Genomic DNA, 22,313 nt, shown 5'->3' with positions numbered 1-22,313 from the left:
TGCCAATCTGAAGTTGGGACTTGACTACTATGTCCCTGAAGGTCTCATCTATATACCTCTCTGTCTGACTCAGCTCCTCCAGGTCTGCCACTCTAACCTCCAGAGATCGGACTCGTTCTCTGAGAGCTAGGAGCTCTTTGCATCGCATGCACATGTACAACTTCTCACCGGTGGGTAAAAAATCATACATGTGACACTCTATGCAAAAGACTGGGAAGCCCCCATCTTGCTGCTGGACTGCTGCCTTCATCTCAGTTTTGATCAGTTCCTAGTTAATTTTTATGTCAAGGTGATTCAGAAATGTGGGGAATTTTCCTTAAACAAAAAAAAGAAAAAACTCACTTATTCTCCAGACTTTTTTGCTGAAAATCCTAGCAGTAAAAATACAAGATTATATAGTGGACTGAATCCTTTGAACTTTATATTTAAGTATTTGAAAAATCTGAAATGCACAAAAATATGAGTCACTAAACATTTTTCCATAGATATATGTGAATCAGGCCCTCTATCTATATTTATTGTATTTTTTTTTTTACCAGACAAGTTTCATCCTGCTCCTTTGTACTTCCAGCTCAATCAGAAACACAGCTGGGATCTGGCACCATCACTCTTCAGTCACTACTACCCAGTGATATTTTACCCTATTTCCCGTTTCCCAGCTTCCAACTCCCCACTCAATCATAGCTAGTCAAGACATTGCAGCAACAATCCTGAACAAGGGACCACGCACCACGGCTTCTTCCAGAATCCTGCAATCATGGGTCCTCAATCTGGTCACTAGTATCACCCTTAAACAATAACTACAACCACTTCTTGCTCCCTACCTCCCCACTTCCCCAGGGGCTAATACTGCCTCCACAACATACCCAGGGCATTGAAGGTCCAATTTTAGGACTGAACAGAGGACTTTCCATTTGGCAGTTTAGAGCACTGCCAGTGAGCCGCCTGCACACTCACTCTATTTTTATGGGTGAAGAAAAATTTATGGAATATAAGTTTTCGCTATCAATTATTTTCTCCTCTAAAATACAGTACATTAAAACAAAAATTACAACCTGATTCTACTAGGTATAATAAGCAGGTTCACAAGACAAATTTCAATGTAGTGCAACATACATGTGAGGTGATGTCATCCGATGGCACTGAATGGATTCATCTCTCCAAGCTAGTAGAACTTTGAGCTCTACTGAGCATGTTTGGAAGTTCCTGCACTGGCGTTGCCTTGTGAGCTTCCTCAGTCTATATCAGAGCTAATCTAGCTATGTAGTTGACTCTCCAGGAAAGCGGGTGTGTATTCCATGGCTAATTCATCCTGCAATTTATGAACATACCATTTACAGTAAGCAAAATTACTTTTTCCATTGATAAGCAGACTGAATTGGCATGGACATGTGGGGAATCCCAACCTGAGGGTTGAAGCAAAGCATTTACTTAACAAGCAACCCAGCCCACATAGTGGAAAGTGGACTACAGCAAGAAAAGAGGTTGCAAAACTGCTTATCAAAATTTACTGTTGGTCTTCAAGAGATAATCAAGATAGCTGTGGGATGTAAAGGTGTGAAAGGAAGACCAAGCTCGAGCTTTGCAGATATCTTCAGAGGTGCTTCTCAAAATGACCAATGAAAGCAGCCATGGCTCTCAACTGATGAATCTTCACAGAGACAATGACTTGCAGTCCTGCTATGGTGTAGAAGTGATGAAGGCAATCAGCCAGCCAGTTAGACAAGATTTGTGCAGCAACTGCTACTCCTAGCCTGTTGGGATCATATGAAATGAATAGTATGGAGGTTTTATGCAGTCCAGAGTATGTTGGGCTTTTCACCTTCTTGAGCAAGAGGCCTAAGAAAGAAGGTAGGCAATACGATGGATTGATCGATATGGAAAATCAAGACTACCTTCAACAGAAACTTTGGACGAGTACAGAGAACCACCCTTCAACCTTTTCTAATGCATGGGATACATATTTTGTAAGCTTCCAAGATGGTATTTTTAAAAAATATCCATGCCTCATGCAAATTTTTAACTTTTACAACAGCTCCATTTAGTTTTCTTTTTCTAAATTTCCTCATTCTACCAGAGTATCTATTTTTAAATTTTATATTCTGCCACCTCCACGGTAACCTCTTGCACCAGGTCATGCATTCTTCTTAGGAATGCATCTAAAGTAGTTGTCCCCGTTGTCATTTCTAGGACCAGCTGCTCCATGAAGCATCTAGAAAAACAATCTCTCTAGCATATTCTGATGAGACCCTAACCCAGTCAATATTGGGGTAACTGAAATCTTCCATTATTACTGTATTGACAAACTTAATTTGCCTTTCTAATTTCTGCTAGCATTTCACATTCTGTTTCTGCCTCTTGGCCAGGTGCATGGCAGTACACACCACTGCTAAACTCTCACCCAGCACACATAGAATCACTATCCATAAGGATTCCACAGTGCATTTGTTTCCTGCAGGATTTTTATCCTGATTGTATGCCAGCTTTTACATATAGTGCCAACCCTCCATCAATTTCACCTATCCTGTCATATGGATATAATTTATATTCTGATATCACAGTGTTCCATTGGTTAACTTACTTCCTCACATCTCAAAGATACCTATTATATCTATATTCTCATATAATGCCATACATTCTAACTCACCAGTCTTATTTTTCAGACTTCTGGCATTCACATGCAGACATTTTAAAGTATGTTTATTTGAAGTGTTTGAGGACAGTCACTGATGTTGTATTTGTATATAATAAGTGTGTTTGTTTTTAATATGTTTCCTTATTATTTTATTGTGTATGTTTTCATTCTGTAATTCACCCTGAATATATTTTGGAGGTGGCAGAATATAAATATTTTTTTAAATAAAATAAATATATAGATAGGATCTGGCAGCTCCAGGTGATACCAGTCCCCCAATATTCGAGGCAGGGAAATTGGTCTGGAGATTGAAGGGAGAAGAAATATTTGTACACTCTCCCTTGCCAATCTAGGGTGACTGTACACAACTGCATTGGTCGAGCTGCCACTAAGATTGGCAACTTTGCTTTGAGAATTTTGAAGAATTAAACTTGCTGTGCTGAGATGAACAATAGTCTGATAGCAAAGGATCTGCCAGATTGCATCGATAATGTGGCAGTGAAAGAGTTAGCTGCATCACTGCTGCATATCATGCCTCAAATGCATCGATCCAGGTGCACTAAGTGATTGAAAAGCTAAGGTTTGAGCATGCATCAAGTCAGTACTGTGCTTCACTGTGGATGTACCATGCATCAAGTGCACCGAGATGGAGTGCTTGGACCTCATCTCCATTGAGCAGACCAGTGGTGTTGATCACTTTGACACATCAAACTGTAAATGATTCGATGCATTGTGCATCAAGCTACTCAATGCATCATGAATCAATCAAGGCAATGAACTGGCCTTTGACTGCTTTGAAAATCCACGCATCAAGTGTTTCGATGCAGAGTGCGCCATAGTCTTTCGTGCAGTTTACGCCAATGGTGCCGCACTTCTAAAGTTTATGATTCTTTGACGCAAGCTCCAGCAGCTTTAGTGATTGGTGGCACTTTTTCTTTGACACATGATGAGTGCCAGAACTCGACCCTGTGGCTTCAACCTGCGCCAATAGGGAAGATTTTGAAGAATGCTACTCTAGATTTTTCCCAGCAAGGCAGACGAGGCTGCACTGTGAGAGGAGAATCTACGGAGACTCTGTAGAGATTTACAAAGCTCCTCAATACTGTGTGCCCTGGAGCACTGAGAATGCAGGGACGTCTATCTACAGGCATAATAATTTTGCTGGTCATGCTCTGGGCCCAAGCAGATATAGAAGAGCTCATGGCCATCGGTAATAGACATTAACACCGCAAATGCAGTCTGAAGCTGCTAACTGTAGGCTCTTTCTTCTGCAACATCTCGAGGAGGCAAGGTCTCTTGAAGGAGATTTCCTTTTCAATTTTCTTTTTTATTAGCACTGAAAAGTGCTTTTGTGGAGCTGCTAAAGCAGCGAGGCAGCAATAAATGAAGAAAAGTTAGAGAAAAAAAGAATTTTGATAATTTTAGAAAAAACATAAGGAGGGATAGAGTACACATCCATGCTTCAGCTCAGCAAAAAATGAATGAGGAGCTTCATGAGGCAATGCCCACACAGGGATTCCCACTCATGCTCAGTAGACCTCAGAGCTCTATCTTAGAGAAAAGAGTCTATTTGGGGCCATCGGATGGCTAATTCTGCCTGCTTACTGATGGAAATTTTCAGCATATTGTCCATGACAACATCTATGTCCCTGTCCTTAGTAGAACCTAAGACTGTGTAACTACAGTGTGGGTTACTTTTCCCTATGTGCATCACTTTGCACATGTCCACATTAAATTTGATCTGCCACTTGGATACCAAGTCTCCCAGTCTCACAAGGTCCTCCTGCAATTTTTCACAATCTGCTTGTGATTTAACAACTTGGAATCATTGTTTTATTTGCATATCTGATCAGACCATTTAGAAATATGTTAAAAAAAACACCAGTCCTAGTACCTTACCTATGGGCCGATTCAGTAAAAATGCGGGAGAGCGGACAAACGCCCGCTCTCCCGGTGCGCACACCGGCCACTCGCTGGTGCGCGCGATTCAGTATGTAAATTAGGTGGCGCGGTAGAAACGGGCAAAAGGAGGCGCTAGGGACACTAGCGCGTCCCTAGCGCCTCCTTTTGACCCGGAGCGGCGGCTGTCAGCGGATTTGACAGCCGACGCTCAATTTTGCTGGCGTCTGTTCTCGAGCCCGCTGACAGCCACGGGCTTGGAAACCGGACGCCGGCAAAATTGAGTGTCCGGTTTTCGGCCCGACAGCCGCTGGCCCAATTTAAATTTTTATTTATTTTTTTTTTTTTTTTTTTAACTTTTTACACTCTTCGGGACCTCCGACTTAATATCGCTATGATATTAAGTCGGAGGGTGCACAGAAAAGCAGAAAGCGTCGTATAGGAGAGCGTCGCGATCCCGAGTAGGCGGAGTTTCCTCAGCTGAGCACAGAGCTTTTGACTCTGTGCGGCTGCGCGATCGTGTTTCCGCGAGATTCCCTCACGTCTTCAGTTTCTTTTTTTCAGCAAGCCCATCGCACGCGGGGTTAGTTTCCTCTTCATTTTTTCCTGACAGGAATTTTCTTCGGCAAATTTTTTGCATATTTTTTCTCATATTTTCTTCCCAGATGGCTCCGAAGCCTTCTGGGTTTAAAAATTGCCAATGTGGCAAAATTATGTCCATATCGGATGGACATAAATTATTGCTATATTTGCCTAGGACCGGAACACGACCAAGCGTCGTGCTGCGACTGCGGAAGGATGTCACCGCGGGCCCAACGACACTGGGCAGCAAAAATAGATCAACTTTGGACAGGCAATTTGGCCCCACCATCGTCCGTGCACTCTTCGCCGGGACAGGCAAAGACTGGTAAGGCCCACTTAAAATGGGCTTCTTCTTTGGGCCCATCAGAATTTCACCAAGTTCCCCTCAGTACTGGGCCAGGGTCTCACACACCCTCAAGGCCTCTCAAAAAATCCGGAGCTCCGGCAGGGGTACTGTTACGCTCTCCTCCTCTAGAGGGGAGGAGTTAGCAATCTGTTATTGCTCACCCTGCCAGGAGGGCGGAGTTAGCAATCTGTTCTGCTTTTCTCCTGAAAGGGGAAGGAGTTAGCAATCTGTCATGATCTGCTCCTCCAGAGAGGAGGAGTTAGCTATCTGTAGTGCTTACCTCGCCAGGAGGACGGAGTTAGTAATCTGTTAGCGAACTGCTGTTAGATGCTCCTGTAAGGGAAGGAGTTAGCAATCTGTTATGGATCAACTCCCCAGAGAAGAGGAGTTGGCAGTCTGTTCAATGATACTCTTCTGAGGAGAGGAGCTAACAATAGGTATATTGTACTTCACAACTGAGATAGCAATCTATCATGCCTCCGCTACGGAGTAGCAATCTGTTATATAGAGGCTGCTGGCAAGTCCCATAGAAAGAGAAGTTAGCTATCTATATAATACTTCCGTAAGCGGTGTTAGTGGTCGGTAATGGTTGGCTCCCACAGAGTGACAGTAGTGTAAGGAATGACCACTGGGAGGAAATGGTGAATCCCTGGGCCGATGGCAGATGACAGCGCCCCCAGGGGAAGATCCTGAGAGGAACCACCGGCTAGGCTAGAATATGAAATAAACACAAATAGTTCTTTATTAGGCTGGAAGCTGGACCACCAGTGGTGGCAGTAGTGAGTTGATGTCTCCGGAAGGGCTGAAGTCCTTCTGATATTGGAATATAATCTCTGGGTTGCTGGGCTGTAGAGAGAGACTAGAAGTAGTGAGTAGACAGGGTATACTGGATACAAGATGGTACACTCAAAATAGTAGATGTCTGCAATGGTCTCTATGCCATAGAGAGTCTTCAGTACATTCAGGAACAGGAGCCGTAGGCGAGCACTGGTTCCCACAAACAGTCTGTAATAAGAACTCACAATAGCTGTATATGAAATGGCTTCTAGAGTACAAGAGAGTCTGTAAAGGATTCTAGGAACATGGGCCCTCGTGGAGTGAGTACCGGTTCCTATCTGCAATTTTGCCAATATAACTCTCGATCTCTGTACCTGCGATAACGTCTTGGACGGAAGGGAGTCTTCAGAGCTATAGGAATGTAGGCCCTCGTGGAGCGAGTACCGATTCCTATGTACAATAGAACTCACTGTGTTCACGTCCACGATTGCTTCCAGGCAATGAGGAGTCTTCTGAGTATTCAGGGACGTAGGCCCTCGAGGAGCGAGTACCGGATCCCGTCTTGGCAATCTGAAATCAAGAAGAGAGAGCAGAGCCCCCATGGAGCGGGTACTCCTGGTAAGTTTGAAAAGGCCGAGCAGTGGAGAAGGATTCCCCTCGCTGACTCGGATCGTTGTTGCAAGTATCATGGACTGCTGAAGCAAGTCCTGTTGGAGTTCCTTGCTAACTCGTTAGAGGTTAGCAAAGACCTTTTAAAGTGAAAACGGATGATGTCACTACAGGGTGACGCCCCCGAGGTTCGCGCCCTTGCTGGTACAAAGTCTGGAGCACGCGCGCGCCCTTACGTCATCAGGAACATAGCGGATCCGTAGCGTCAAGCCAACCTGGGAACACCGGGACCAAGAGGCAGGGAGAAGCCACGGCTGCATCTGTCCGTCAGAGCCGAAGGGAGTCGCTCCCAAGGTAGAGAGGGTGAAGCGAGGGCGAGAAGAGGCACGAATGCAACAGGTACTAAGTATAGAAGCGGGGGACGCATCGACATCTCCAACGCCGATAAAAAGATCTCACGGAGCAACGCATGGCATGTCCAAGGTGCATGCGTCGAAGCAAGGCGTGTCCATAAGGCATGGATCGGCGCATGGCACATCTGCGAAGCATCAATCAGCGCACGATGCACAGCCGACGCACGACACACCTGCAGCGCAGAAGCCGATACTCGGCACACCTTCAGCGAAAAAGCCGACGCACAACGCACCTACGTTGCTGAAGTTGATGCACGGCGCACCTAAAGCGCAGAAGTCGACGCATGGCGCATTTGGGGCGCAGACAGCTCCACAGAAGGCGACGCACGGCGCTTCTACGGTGCAGAAGTCGGCGCAAACACAGAACACGGCGCATGGAGCATCTAAGATGAAAATCGCAGTACACAAGGCACATGAGGTGTATAGCGAAGAAAGATTACAGGTGGAGCATACTCCAAAGAAGAAAAGAGAAAACCCTCTAATGATGTCAGCTCTGAAGTTGATGTTGAGCAGTTATATGCTTCGGAATCCCTTTTATCAGGTGGAAAAAGCTAGAGTCCATAGAGCTCATCTGCTCGCTCTGCTAACATGCCCGACACCGCTGGTGTTTCGAAGTTTTTCTTCTTCAGGGGCTTGAATGAACGTTGGAGAGTAGAGCAATCTATGCGGCATATAAGAAAGCTTTCTTATATGCCGCATAGATTGTTCTACTCTCCAACGTTCTCCAATCTATGCGGCATATAAGAAAGCTTTCTTATATGCCGCATAGATTGCTCTACTCTCCAACGTTCATTCAAGCCCCTGAAGAAGCACCAGCGGTGTCGGGCATGTTAGCAGAGCGAGCAGATGAGCTCCATGGACTCTAGCTTTTTTTCTATTGAAAAGAGATAAGTACATCTATTCATAAGAATATTCATTTCTAAGAATATAATTTCAAGTTGGAGGTTATTGAAAAATTTCTTGAAAAAAATCGTGTTAAATTTGAGACTGAGAAACAACGGCAGTATAAAGTTTTGCCTTAAGAAATAAGCGGCAGCGCTAATCACGCGTTTGAAAAAAAAAGTTACCCTATGATTGTAATGTAAATGGGCAGCCACATTGGCATCAGTGCATAAAAGTTAAAGACGCTGTTAAGCGGAAGTGTACACCGGCCCACTTATGAGGGTATACCTCATTCAATGAATTGCGTGACATGTGTGACTTTATTTTGGGATATTGTTATTACTTAGTCACATTTCTTCCAGTTTTCTTATTTTGAGCGCAACCAGGATACAGCACCATCAATTCTATACAACCTAGTATCTCTTTGAGTCACTACAAAAGCAGCGTCTAATTTGTTTATCGGAAGACAAAACACTTCCACAACCCTTTTTGGATATAGAAGAAGTTCTCAGGCATTTACTACGGTCAATTTATGAGTCATTTGAATCATCAGCAAGGGCATCCGCTTCTGCTATAGCGGCCAGACGTCTCGCTTGGCTTAGAGAAAGCGTAATTCGACTGGACGTACACGAAAAACTTGCTGATATTCCATGCGCAGGAGACAATCTCTTTGGGGATAAATTTGGAGACGCAGTCTCTCATCTAAAAGAACAAAGTGCTGCCGTACTTTCTCTAACAACTCCAGCAGAGTCTCACAAACCTCAAGAGCGGTTCTACCCTTACCGTCGTCGGTATTATGCAAAACCATAAAATAGACCCTATTCTCAATACAGACCTCAATCATATGTCCCTCACAGAAACACATCTCAAACTACTTCAAGGGGCATTCCTAGACAGCAACGGCAACAAAAACAAATGCCAACACCCCAACAAAAACAGCCATCGTCTTTTTGAAATTGATAGAGCCACCACCACCACCAAATTTCATAGGAGGACACCTTCAATTTTTCCTAAACAACTGGGAGTCTATCACGTCAGACCAATGGGTACTAAGCATCATAAAAAATGGTTATCGTCTGGACTTTCAATCCACCCCCTCTCTTCCTCATATCCCTCCAACTCAAATGGGAAAGTCCCATGCAACATCCCTTACAGCGGAGTTGCTCAGCCTACAACAGTCCATACATATCATTCCCCTTTATCAACATCATCAGGGGTTCTATTCCCAATACTTCCTCATTCCCAAGAAGTCAGGGCGTCTTCGGCCCATTCTGGATCTGTAATCACTCAACAAACATATCCAGAAAGAGAAATTCAAAATGACTTCTCTCAAAAATAAAGTACCACTGATCCAGCCCAAAGACTGGCTATGTTCCATCGATCTGACGGATGCATATTCCCATATACCAATTCACCCATCTTCTTGGCGTTACCTCTGTTTTCAAGTGCAGAATATTCATTACCAGTACAAGGTTCTCCCTTTCGGCCTATCTTCAGCCCCAAGGGTATTCACAAAGTGCCTAGCAGTGGTGGTGGCTCACCTCAGGAAATCTTTGATTCAAATTTTTCCTTATCTGGACGACTGCTTGATAGTAGCGTTGGATCCGTCTACAATGAAGGAACATAAGTTACGCACAATCAACTGCCTTCAGACGCTGGGATTTCTAGTCAACTACGAGAAGTCTCACCTGCACCCTACTTAAATTCTTCAGTTCATAGGTGCTCTCCTCAATACAGTGGAGCAGAGAGCATACCTCCCAGCTTACTTCACAAAAACCAAGCATCAGCACGCCAGGTTCTGCAACTTCTCGGACATATGGCGGCAGCGATCTATGTAGTTCCCCACACCAGATTACACATGTGCCGCTTACAATGGGGTCTAAAGAACCAGTGGTCTCAATTTCTACAACCACTTGCTTACAAGATCCAAATTACCAACACAATGAAGGAGGATATTCGCTGGTGGCTCTCACCCAGCAACCTTTCCTTGGGGGCCCCCTTCCGTTTACCCCATCATCAGCTCACACTGACCACAGATGCCTCCAGGAAGGGTTGGGGAGCCCACCTGGGCGATATGAAATCTCAAGGTCTGTGGACTCCTCAAGAGTTTTCATATTAAATCAATCTGCTAGAGTTACGAGCTATTTGGAAAGCTCTGCAGACGTTCTCGGTTCAAATAAGAGGACTAAGCCTAATGGTGTACACAGACAACCAAGTAGCCATGTTTTACATAAACAAGGAAGGAGGGTCTGGCTCCTGGACACTGTGTCAAGAAGCAACTCGAATTCTCCACTGGGCCATCAAAGCCCAGGTACTCATTCAAGCCACTTATCTTCCTGGTCTAGACAACGTAATAGCAGATCGTCTAAGTCGGATTTTTCATCGGCACAAATGGACTTTGAATCCGGAAGTGGCAATAAACATTTTTCAACAATAGGGGTTTCCCTGAAATAGATCTTTTTGCTACAGAGACAGACAAGTCCAAACCTTTTGCTCCATTTATCCCAGCAACCTACGGTTCGCTCCAGAAGCCTCTCTCATTCCATGGACACCAGGCTTAATGTACGCCTACCCTCCCATTCCACTCATCTCTCGCACAATTCAGAAATGCATTCAAGATGTATCGGACATGATTCTCATCGCCCCAGCATGGCCAAGACAGTCATGGTATGTGTACCTCATGAGACTTTCCATACGTCCACCGATAACACTCCAAAACCTTCCACGTCTTCTGACCCAGTAAGGGGGCTCTCTACTTCATCCAATGAATCAGTCACTTCACCTCACGGCGTGGAGATTGAAAGGCAAATACTAATCCATTTAGGCCTATCTTCACAGGTAGAAGATATCCTTATTGCTTCAAGGAAACCTTCAACCAGACGCAATTACAAGGGAAAATGGCTCCGGTACTTGAATTGGTGTACTCCAAAAAATATAAATCCTCTCTCATCTACTGCCATTCAACTTCTACAGTACCTGCACACACTTCATGAGGCAGGATTAGCCACCGCCTCGGTACGGGTTCATATCAGTGCTATAGCAGCTTTTCATGAACCTCTTAACGAACTTCCAATTTCCAATCACCCATTAATCTCCAGATTCATGAAAGGTATGTTACGACTTCGCCCACCGGTGACTAAACCACCAATACCATAGGACTTAAACGTGGTTTTGGAACAACTAATGCTTCCTCCTCTTGAACCATTGGACTCCAGCCACATTAAATATATAACATGGAAGACAGTTTTTCTGATCGCTATAACATCTGCACGACGAGTCAGTGAACTCCAAGCCTTGGTTCACTATTCTCCTTATCTAGAATTCTACCATGACAAAGTAACCATTCGTCCTCACACTTCCTTTTTGCCTAAGATAGTATTGTTTTTTCATATCAATTAAACCATATTGCTACTGATTTTCATGCCGAAGCCTCATTCTAATGAACGTGAAAAGCTTTTGCACACGCTAGACTGTAAAAGAGCATTAGCTTACTATAAACAAAGGACTCAATCCACTTTGAGACCTTCTCAGCTGTTTCTCTCTTTTAACCCGAATGACCTGGACAACCAGTCTCCAAACGGACTATAGCTAATTGGTTATTGCAATGCATTCTCTTTTGCTATAATAAATGTTCCACTAAACTTACCTCAAAGCCTCAGGCGCACCAGATACGCGCCACTGCAGCATCAGTTGCCCACCTGAACAAAGTTCCCTTAACTGATATATGCAAAGCAGCAACATGGTCATCCATTCATACCTTCACGTCTCACTATTGCCTACATCAACAGACGACCTCTGATGCAGCATTAAGCACAGCAATCTTATTAACACTGAAAAAGACATAAGACTGTCTACTACTTCAAAATGTTGTTGTCCATCACTTCAACGACAGATAAACATGGGACACAACCCGGGAGCTTGGGACTCCCATACAGCATGGCTAATTCAGCCCTGCTATCGACGGGAAAAAGCAAGTTTGCTTACCATAAATGGTGTTTCCATAGATAGCAGGATGAATTAGCCATGCATTCCCTCCCTCCTCCCTAGATAGTCCTAACAATGTCACACATAGTGTGCTAACTCGCCTCTCGCTTGGCTACAAAGAAACTGAAGACGGGAGGGAACCGTGCGGGAACACGACCGCGCAGCCGCACAGAGTCAAAAGCTCTGTGCTCAGCTGAGGAAACTCCGCCTACTCGGGATCGCGACGCTCTCCTATACAGCATGGCTAATTCATCCTGCTATCTACGGAAACACAGTTTACGATAAGCAAACTTGCTTTTCATCCCCCTTCTCTCCCTCCAATTTTCTATGCCAGGCCTCCATCTCCTCCTCATTGAGTTGCTCCTTTTACCATCTCAAGTTCTCTGGTCCGCTTGTTCATCCCCTGAACAGCTGAATCCTTGCTCTTGAAAACCCCTTAGCCCCAAATCCTCCTTCTCCTTCCTCCTCTCTCATCTTCCACAGTCATAACTTACACTCTTCCCTAAGGCCAGTGTACGGGTATTAGGCACCCTAGGTGAAGCTTACAGACTTGCACCCCCCTTCTTCCAGGTTGTGCCATCCCCACACACAATTACAAATTATGTTTTTATAATAACAGATTTCACACGAAAAAGGACTTTCTGGGGTAAAAATATCACTTATAACATGTATATTATATTTACATACACTACTGTGTTGCCAACCAGAAAACCCTACAAAAAGTTAAAAAAAACCGACACTTGGAACCCATATGGTATTAGGCCAATGGTAACACATTTTGGGTGTGAGCTTGGCCCTGGGAAAGCCATGAGTAAACAGAATTACAATTACAATATATTAAATCATCAATTTCAAAACAATACTAACTGCCAGCACTCAAACAGTAACAACCCAACCTATGAAAAGGCAACACTGAAAATATTACACCAGGTCCTAAAACACCAATACACCTCCTATTAGGAAAACAAAATGAGCCGGTCTGCTATAAATCCTTACACAGAAATACCTCACCTCAGTCACACATGTAGAACACAGACAGATCCTCACTGAATACAGAATAAAAAGACCATAAAGTATAAATAAAAACATGCTGAGAAAAACTGAACTGGAAACCGCAACAAGCCAGACACTGTATGCAGCACAACAAAGGAAAAACAGAAACATCACCAGTCTTCAAAGCATCAAACAAAACAAAAACCATCAATAATAATAGTAAAACCATAGTAAAAAAAATACTTCAAAACAGCTGATGAAAAGAGCAGCATCCAATAATTAAAAACTCATATAAAACTTTTCCAAATGGCAATAAAATATTTCAAAACAGTAGATACATCAAATAACATCTTATAATTAAAACTAACTTTCTTTCTCTCTAACACACACACGCTCATTCACTCTCTCTCTTGCTGAATCACATACACATGCAAATGCTTGTTCTGTCTCACACATTCTGTCATACACACACACAAGCATGCTCATTCAGTTTCTCACTCATACTCAATCACACATGCTTGTTCACTCTCTCACATGCTCAGTCATACACATGTGTTCATTCACTCAAATGCTCAATCATACACACACATACACACAAGCTCATTCTCTCACATGCTAAATCATATACACACACACATTTGCTCTCTCACACATGCTCATACAGTCTCGTTTGCTCTCGAACATGCACAATCACATACACTCGTTCATTCTATCATATGCTTAACCATATACATACATGTGCTCTTTTCCCTCAATCACACAAACATACTCAATCATACACACATACACACACGTGCTCCTTTGCTCTCCCACACATACAATCATATACACAAACATACACATTCACTCCTTTGCTCTCTTACACTCACATTCTCAATCATACACACACACATATCCACTCTCTTGCTCCCTCACTCTCACATTCTCAATCATACACACACACACATTCACTTGCTTGCTCCCTCACCCTCACATTCTCAATCATACACACACACTCACTCATTTGCTCCCTCACCCTTACATTCTCAATCATACACATTCATTCTTTTGCTCTCTCACACATTCTCAACCATACACACACACACACACTCCTTTGCTCTCTCTCACATTCTCAATTATATACACACACACACTCCTTTGCTCTCTCTCTCTCACATTCTCAATTATATACACACACACACTCCTTTGCTCTCTCTCTCTCACATTCTCAATTATATACACACACACACTCCTTTGCTCTCTCACTCTCACATTCTCAATTATATACACACACTCCTTTGCTCTCTCACTCTCACATTCTCAATTATATACACACACACACTCCTTTGCTCTCTCACTCTCACATTCTCAATTATATACACACACACACTCCTTTGCTCTCTCACTCTCACATTCTCAATTATATACACACACACACTCCTTTGCTCTCTCACTCTCACATTCTCAATTATATACACACACACACTCCTTTGCTCTCTCACTCTCACATTCTCAATTATACACACACACACACTCCTTTGCTCTCTCACTCTCACATTCTCAATTATACACACACACACACTCCTTTGCTCTCTCACTCTCACATTCTCAATTATACACACACACACACTCCTTTGCTCTCTCACTCTCACATTCTCAATTATACACACACACACACATTCACTCCTTTGCTCTCTCACACTCACATTCTCAATCATACACATTCAATCTTTTGCTCTCTCACAAACACATTCTCAATCATGTACATACACACATTCATTCTTTTGCTCTCTCTCATACATATATGCTCAATCATGCACACACATGTGCTCCTCTGCTCTCTCTCTCTCTCACACACACACACCCCCCAATGTACTTGCTCCTCCTGACTGGTGGGGAGAGGGGGAATAGGAGGCCAATGTTTCTTCTTCAGCCCCTCAAGCCACATTCTTCCTAATGCCGGTTGTGGAGTGGGTGGAGGGCTGGAGGAGGTCAACCCTGCAATGCAGTCCGCGCTCCTCCTGGCTTCCCGGGGTAGGAGACCAATGCTGCTTTCTACCGCTCTGCGAGCCACACTTTTAACTTCTGGGGCGGAGTGGGAGGGCTGGTGCTGCTGCTCTTGGAATCGCAGATGCGGGCAGAAGGGGAAGGTGACAGTTTTGATTTTTTTTGTCCCAATTTGGGCCACCACCCCCAAATGACAGCCTTGAGGGTACGAGGTATACCAGGAGCGGGTGCGGCAGCTATTCTACCCTGGGTAGCTCAGCTCGAGAACCCAAAGTTGAATGGGATGAGAGAGATGGCATCTATGGCCGAGGCCATATTGGCCATAGGCTGGCTACAGCTCTGTTACAAGCATTATCAAATCTTGAGTGTAACGAGTCCATCTGCTTCCCATCAACATGGGCATTGACATTAATCTCAACATGCACTGCATTAAAGTAATGCAGACACATTACCACCCTAAGAACCTGTATATTAACATAGATGTTGGGCATTTAATATACACTAAGTTGATGCTAATGCACTTTAGTATACAATCCCCCAAGGCAATAAATTTAGCTCTACCTAAAAGCTATATAATAAACAGTTAAGTTCCCCTATGCTGTACAACCTGCAATAAAGCCAATATATTTATACTGTATGTACACTTTTACATAAATCAGGATTAGGTTGCCAAAAGCTTAAAATGATGATCAATACAGCGAAACCCCAATCTCCTCATACCTAAAATAGGATCAATCTACATACAAATTTAAAGAAAAGGTTTTTTGGGGGGGGTTTTTTTCAAGAGCCATTTTTGCCTCTCATGAATATTGTCTTTCCATGTCTTGTTTCTGTACATGTATGTTTTGTGTATATTGTAAAGTACTTCACTGTCTATTTGTAAACATGTCATTAATATTATTCAGCAAAGACCAAGAAGGAATTGTTTATAAAAGATGTGAAGAGAACATCTATCTCTTTAGGCTGTCAAGAATAACTAAACTGTCTTTTTCTCATTTGTCTTTGGTTTTAAGATAGCAGAAGCCTGAACTACTGCAGTCACTTGAAAAAAAAAAAGCCAAATTAAGTTTTGAAATAGAATTTTTGATGGAAGATTTATGGAGTAAAAATATGCCAAAGAAAGTTCCGTGGACAGAAGTATGCCAAAGATGATTGACAGAGCTGGTTAGCAAACTTTTATGAAAGCCCAAATTATTTGATGAAGTTGCACTGGTTGAAGGATGTCACAGGCTTCAACGATGAAAGATTTTTCTTTTTTAGTCTGAAATACGGTATATGGACTAAATTGGATCATAATCCATGTCATTTTTTAATTAACTTAGTAGATGTTAGAGCCATTTATGATTTTTATTTTCTAAATGTGTTTCAATATAATGTAAGATTGGCCATACTGCGTAAGACCAAAGGTCCATCAAGCCCAGTATCCTGTTCCCAGCAGTGGCCAATCCAGGTCACAAGTACCTGGCAGGCTCCCAAAATGTTGATAGATTCCATGTTGCTTATCCCAGGGATAAACTATGGAGTTCCTCAAGTCCAGCTTAATAATGATTTATGGACTTTTCTTCCAGAAACTTGTTCAAACATTTTTTAAACCCAGCTACACTAAAAGCTTTTACCTCATTCTCGGTCAACAAATTCCAGAGTTTAATTATGCATTGAATAAAAAAAATATGTTCTCCTATTTGTCTTAAATGTATTACTTAGTAACTTCATTGTATGTCCCATAGTCTTTGTACTTTTTTGAAAGAGTAAAAAAACAATTCACGTTTACCTGTTTCACTCCACTCATTTTATAGATTTCTATCAAATTTCCCTTCAGTCATCTTTTCTCCAAGCTGAAAAGCCCCAGAGTCTTTAGTCTTTCCTCATATGGGAATTGTGCCATCCCCATTATTGTCACCCTTCTCTTTACCTTTTCTAATTCCTCTATATCTTTTTTGAGATGCAGTGACCAGAATTGCACACCACATGCAAGGTGCAGTAGCACCATGGAGCAATGTAATTTTATATTTAAAAGAGTACGTGAAGATTAATATTTTGAACAAAAAAAATTTAAATGCAAAATTGATTCAATTTAATATTATAGTTTCACAGCAATAACTAGAATTTTTGTATAATCCTGCTCAGTATATTGTCACTTATTTTTTTGTAATACACATACCAATTTTCTCAACACAAGTTCATGAAAATTTCACTTTGCCTGATAACAGGGCTAGAGGACTGGGAGTGGGAGGATTTTGCCCCTAGAAATTAGAGGGCAGGTGAGGAGTCCCAGTTGTTGGTTGCCTTCAGAATTTGCCATATGCCTATGTTGCTTATGCTTAAATCTGTCTCTGCCTGATGTAAAAGACATCTCTTCAGTTAGTTTACATGTACTAATACTAATACCACCTCCTATTTCACCCACCTTCATCGGCCCAAGTGGATCAACACCACATTCTCTTTTCAGCTAAGTGGGCCAACACCAGCTCCCTCCTTGCTGCCCACATGAGGAAATGTAAATTAGCACAATGATCAATTAATTTCCTTGGAAGCCAGAGAGGGAAAGATAACCCATAACAGCAATACAAAACTTTTTTCTTATAGATACAAAAAGCAAAAACATTTTAGTACATCTGGCCCATAATGAGATGCAGAGCTCAGACCTTATTTGTTAAGCTTTTCCCCTTAAACACAAATTTGTAAATTGAGCATCCATTTTTCCTAACTTGTAAAGCTATGTCTCCTGGGCGTCCCTCTGTGCGTGTGCGCTAGAGACACACAATTTATCCCTAGCGCACACTTTTTAGCATGGCACCTCATTAACATATTTCATCGTTAAGAAAATGGGTGTTCAATGTGAGCGCACGTTTTCTATGCGCTTTTACTGCATTGGCCCCAAAGAAAATAATTTTCAACTAACCCGGGGGCCTGCAAGGCAGTTTTGAGAGGGAAGTTCCCTGTAGTATATTCCTTTGAAAATCCTGCATGGCCACATTGCAAGAAGTTTTTTTAAACTACATACTTCGCAGGTGCAAAGCATGCAGGTTAAACAATGCACAGGGATTTCAAAATGCACTCCCCATATTTACTTGAGCCAGTCTGCCGCTTTTCCCCCAATACTGCAGGTAGTGCAATTTTCAAATGGGCCTTCTCCTCAGTAAAACTCCTGTTTATATGTAAAGAAGAATCCTTTGAAAATTGCCCCTAAAATGGAGAAAAGTTTTAGTAAACCAGGCCCATACGGTTAAAAAAAAAAAAAAAAGGTCTTTTACAATTTATTTTTTTAATTCAGAAAGCTGCTCCCTCACCATTTACCTTTTTTTTTTTTTATTTTAAATAATCTTTGGAACATACTCTTCTGAAATTATTAAAACATTCACATTTGGCAAACTCCAGCACCATGAATAAAGCATTAGGGCTCTCTGTAGCTCAGTGAAATCTGCTTTCTGAAAAATAATTGTGCTTCAAACCTGCTGCTCTAAGCCCTTGTGGAGCTCATAGGAGCTGCTCTGCGGTCAAGGCATAGACTCAAAGGCTGGGTGTGTGCCTTAAGAAGGGGCTGCTGAACCCCAACTTTACAGCCATAATGAACTTGAGAAGAAAATAAAAGTTTATCTTTACCTTCCCTTCATTGATAAACCGAACAGGCAACTTTTATATTTTAGCCAGAGACTGTCCAGCACCACATTTTCAACACTAAACACCTCCGGGAAGCGTTTCGTCCTTAAGGGTTGCTCCAAGAGGTTTTCAGTGCCGGCCCTGCACATTGACCATCATCAGGGCATCCTTTATCCGTGCGTCAGAGGCGCCTGCGAGCGACCACCTGCAGGGCGCCGGGCCGGCAGGCCCGCTAGGAGAGACCGCCAACAACGCCGCCCTATCGGCGCGGTCTGCCCCCCCCCCCCCCCCCGGGTTACGTTTCGCCACAAGAGCCGGCGCCCGTGCCGGAAGAGGGACTTTTGCCAACCTACCCACCCTTCAACTTCGTGGCAGCCCGAGTTTGGCGGTCCCCGTTTCCAGCGCTACCGAGCGATTCCCCGGCGCCGCCTCCTCACACAGGGCCCGCGCGCGCGGCCCTCGTCGCTATGGCAACGACCACACCTCTTCCGCCCGCGGCCGTTACCGCGGCAACGGCCGCGGGCGATCGTACCACACGCGGCGGCGGCGGCGGCGGCGGCTCCCGAGTCGGCGACAAAGGTGCGACCTTCCGAAGACGTTTTCAACAGCCGCGCGGCTAAATTTATCGAGCTTCTTACGGTGTGCGCGGGGAAGCGATAGCTGGGGAATTATGGAAAGCGATCAATCACTTTGGGTTTTTTTTTGTTTGGTGTCTGATGGGGGCCGGGTCAGGTCTCCGGTCCTATTGCCTTCTTTCACCTGCTGGGACTTGACTGATATTGAACTGTGCACACCACAGCTGTAACTAGGAGTTTTAAGCACCCAGGGCAGGCAATTATATTTGCACCCTATCTGCCTCCCCCTTTGTTCTATCTCTGGTCCTGTTCCCCTTCCGCTAATTCCCATTCCTTTTTCGCGGACTCCTAGCCCTCGCCAACCCTGGCGAGGGCTAGGAGTACTTGCCTGCTCTTAGTCACAGACCTGATGGAAAGCGCTGCCCTGCCTCAGCTACCAGAACAACAGATAATCCGTGCCTGCTCCTGACACTTTGTTTATTACAATTTTTTGATCCCCTCTGTGCGTGATCTCTAAGTGGTTTACATAATAACATACACAATAATTACAAGTAACAAATAAAATAACAGAAACATAAAAATAAGACAATCTAAAATCATCAACAAACATTTTTAACCAGCCTAAAATAAGACAAAATACCTGCCAAATCAAGAAGGTTTATAGGACTGGCGACTTGAGCCTAATCACTCCTTACAGCAATATTATATTATAGAACTGATGACTTGAGCCTAATTACTCCCTGCAGCTATGCTAGAGCCCTAATGCTGCCTGCCAACTCAGCTCAGCGCAAGTTAACTGAATAGGCTGTCACAGGAGGGGGTCTTGTCTTATACCATTGCATGAATGTGTGGTTCTAATGTTCAGTGATGGGTTTAGGTTTTTGGCACCCCTAGGTGCTCTTGGAGCTATCACTCTTCTCTACCCCCCCCCACGATCAAGCAGCAGGTCAGAAAAAGTCCAAGGCACCACTTCATATTTTCCTGCAATAGTTCAATTGTATTTATTTATTAGGTTCTATGGCAAGAATTAGAAAATGCTGAAGCATATTGGCAAACTTCCATTTTTATATTACATTAGAAAAACAGAGGTCCAGACTGAGTAAACTGATGAGTGGGAAAGTGAGTAAAGGAGAGCAATGGCAGTAACAGGACAGAAGGGAAGGGTTGGATTAGAGAGAGCAGATTTTCCCTGCTCTGCTTTATCAGGTCTCACCCCCTCCCCTCCTGTTCTCTACAAACTGCCTGGGAGGAGAGGGGCTGGATTAGGAAACCAGCAGCTTTTCTTTGTTCTATCCCCTCTGCTCCTGTTCACTGCATACTACCTGGGAGGGAAGGGCATGGAGCAGGATGCAGAGAGTTCCAGTTGAGTGTGATTTAACACAGCTGGCAAGGAGCAATTCTACTGTCTCCAGCCAGATGTTTGCTGTCCTAGACACAGACCTAGTGTGGCTCTTGGAAAATGTAGGTCCACTGATGTTCCCACTGATTACCCTCTCTTCCCCTCCTTGAATATTACATCCACCTACAAATCTGTTCCCCTATTGATATTTAAGTTTCCCAAGAAAATTCCTTAAAAACTTGCATCCTAAATGCTCAGCCATTTCTAATCCAAGCATGAGATAAATGTGAGCATACTTTCTATTTTAGATATATTTTGTTAAGATGATTGAATTATGAATACATATGAAAGATGCAGGGTTGAGACTTTGCAACTCCCAGGTTTCAAACGTGATAATTCAGCCCCTTTTAGTGTTTTCTGCCATGTGTCCAATGTATGCATATATATTTTTCCCGTCGATAGCAAGGCTGAATTAGCCATGCTGTCATGGGAACTGTCAATCAGGCCCAGGAGGCGGAGCTTCAAAGTGGTGTCAGAGCTTTGCTCTCTGAGGCTGCACGTCAGTTCCCGCACAGGAAACCAAAATCTCCTCAGTCTGTTTTTTCCGCACGCGGAGCTTAAGTCTCAGCTTTCAAAGTTACTTGAACAAGAAAAGAAGAAAAAACGAACAGGAGGACATGCCGAGGCCATTGGGATTTAAACCCTGCTCTTGCGGTAAGGTCATGTCCATCACAGATGAACATGACAAATGCTATCGATGCCTGGGCCCAGACCAGCAGGAAACCTGCCAACATTGCAGCTGCATGTCCCCGAGGGCCCATCGCCAACGAGCAGATAAAATTCAGGCTTTGAGGCAGGCAAGGGAGGATCGTATGCCCCCCCCCCCCCCCCCCCCCCCCCCACTGGAGCCCTCCACCTCCAGGCACAAGGTCAAAATACACCGATCGAGGGGTCGAGACCTGGAACGAGCGAAGGATCGGATTCGGCAGGGCTCTGAAGTGTCGTTGCGCCGTTCCGAACCCGAGTCAGCGGTGCAGGGAAAGGCCCATGCCTCAATCAAACCGCCGACGCACAAACGTGCCGACATGACGCACAAAGCATCGACGCACCGACAATGCTTTAGTGCCGAAGCGACTCACAAAGCGCCGACAGCGAAGCATGCGGATTGGTGCCGACATCATGCGTTGTCTGCAACGCACCCGCCACTTTCAAAGCAAGGGCTGGATCCAGCGCAGGACACGCCGTCAACAACGCATACTGCCACTGCTTCGAAGCAGGGAGACAAACCCAGGGCGCACGCCTCGTTGGCTTCGACGCAGAGCATGGTGCCGTCGATGCATCTTTCAGCGCACATGAAGCACACAGCGAAAAGATCAGCACAACCCGAGCTACAGTCCTCAAAGCGTAAGAAGACCACGTCGTCCAAGCATGACACCTCGACGCAAAGCATATCTCATAAATCAAAGTCTAAAGTCACAACGGATCCTCAACCACGCCCCTGGGAATCCAGACTTTCTACGTCTTCGGGGGCCCAAGATTCCCTGGAATCTCAATTTAGATCCGAGGGTGAGGGGTTCAGTTAACATCCCATTCTTCATCCTCATCCGCTTCATCGCTACAGGTCTTCTCCGACATGTCATCCAGCTCGAGACACCTTACCACCAGAGACGTTCTGCAAGAACCTCTAACCAAG

At 44.0% G+C, this 22,313-nt stretch overlaps 1 protein-coding gene across 15 annotated transcripts in view; it reads right to left on the bottom strand.

The window, feature by feature from the left end:
• Positions 1-19,971, bottom strand: part of ZBBX (zinc finger B-box domain containing) — an 881,823-nt gene extending 861,852 nt beyond the window's left edge. For 6 of the 15 annotated variants that reach the window (XM_029616102.1, XM_029616115.1, XM_029616116.1 and 3 more), the window contains exons 1-2: positions 18,710-18,992; positions 9,685-9,751 (exon numbers count right to left, since the gene is read on the bottom strand). The gene's annotated coding sequence lies outside the window, so the exon portion shown is untranslated. The other 9 variants (XM_029616103.1, XM_029616110.1, XM_029616106.1 and 6 more) reach the window with 6 other exon arrangements.
• Positions 19,972-22,313: the final 2,342 nt, after the last annotated feature.

Source organism: Rhinatrema bivittatum, chromosome 9 (assembly GCF_901001135.1).
Source record: "Rhinatrema bivittatum chromosome 9, aRhiBiv1.1, whole genome shotgun sequence".
Lineage (NCBI taxonomy): Eukaryota > Metazoa > Chordata > Amphibia > Gymnophiona > Rhinatrematidae > Rhinatrema > Rhinatrema bivittatum.
The sequence above is the reverse complement of the archived record's forward strand: the minus strand, read 5'-3'. Positions and strand labels throughout refer to the sequence as shown.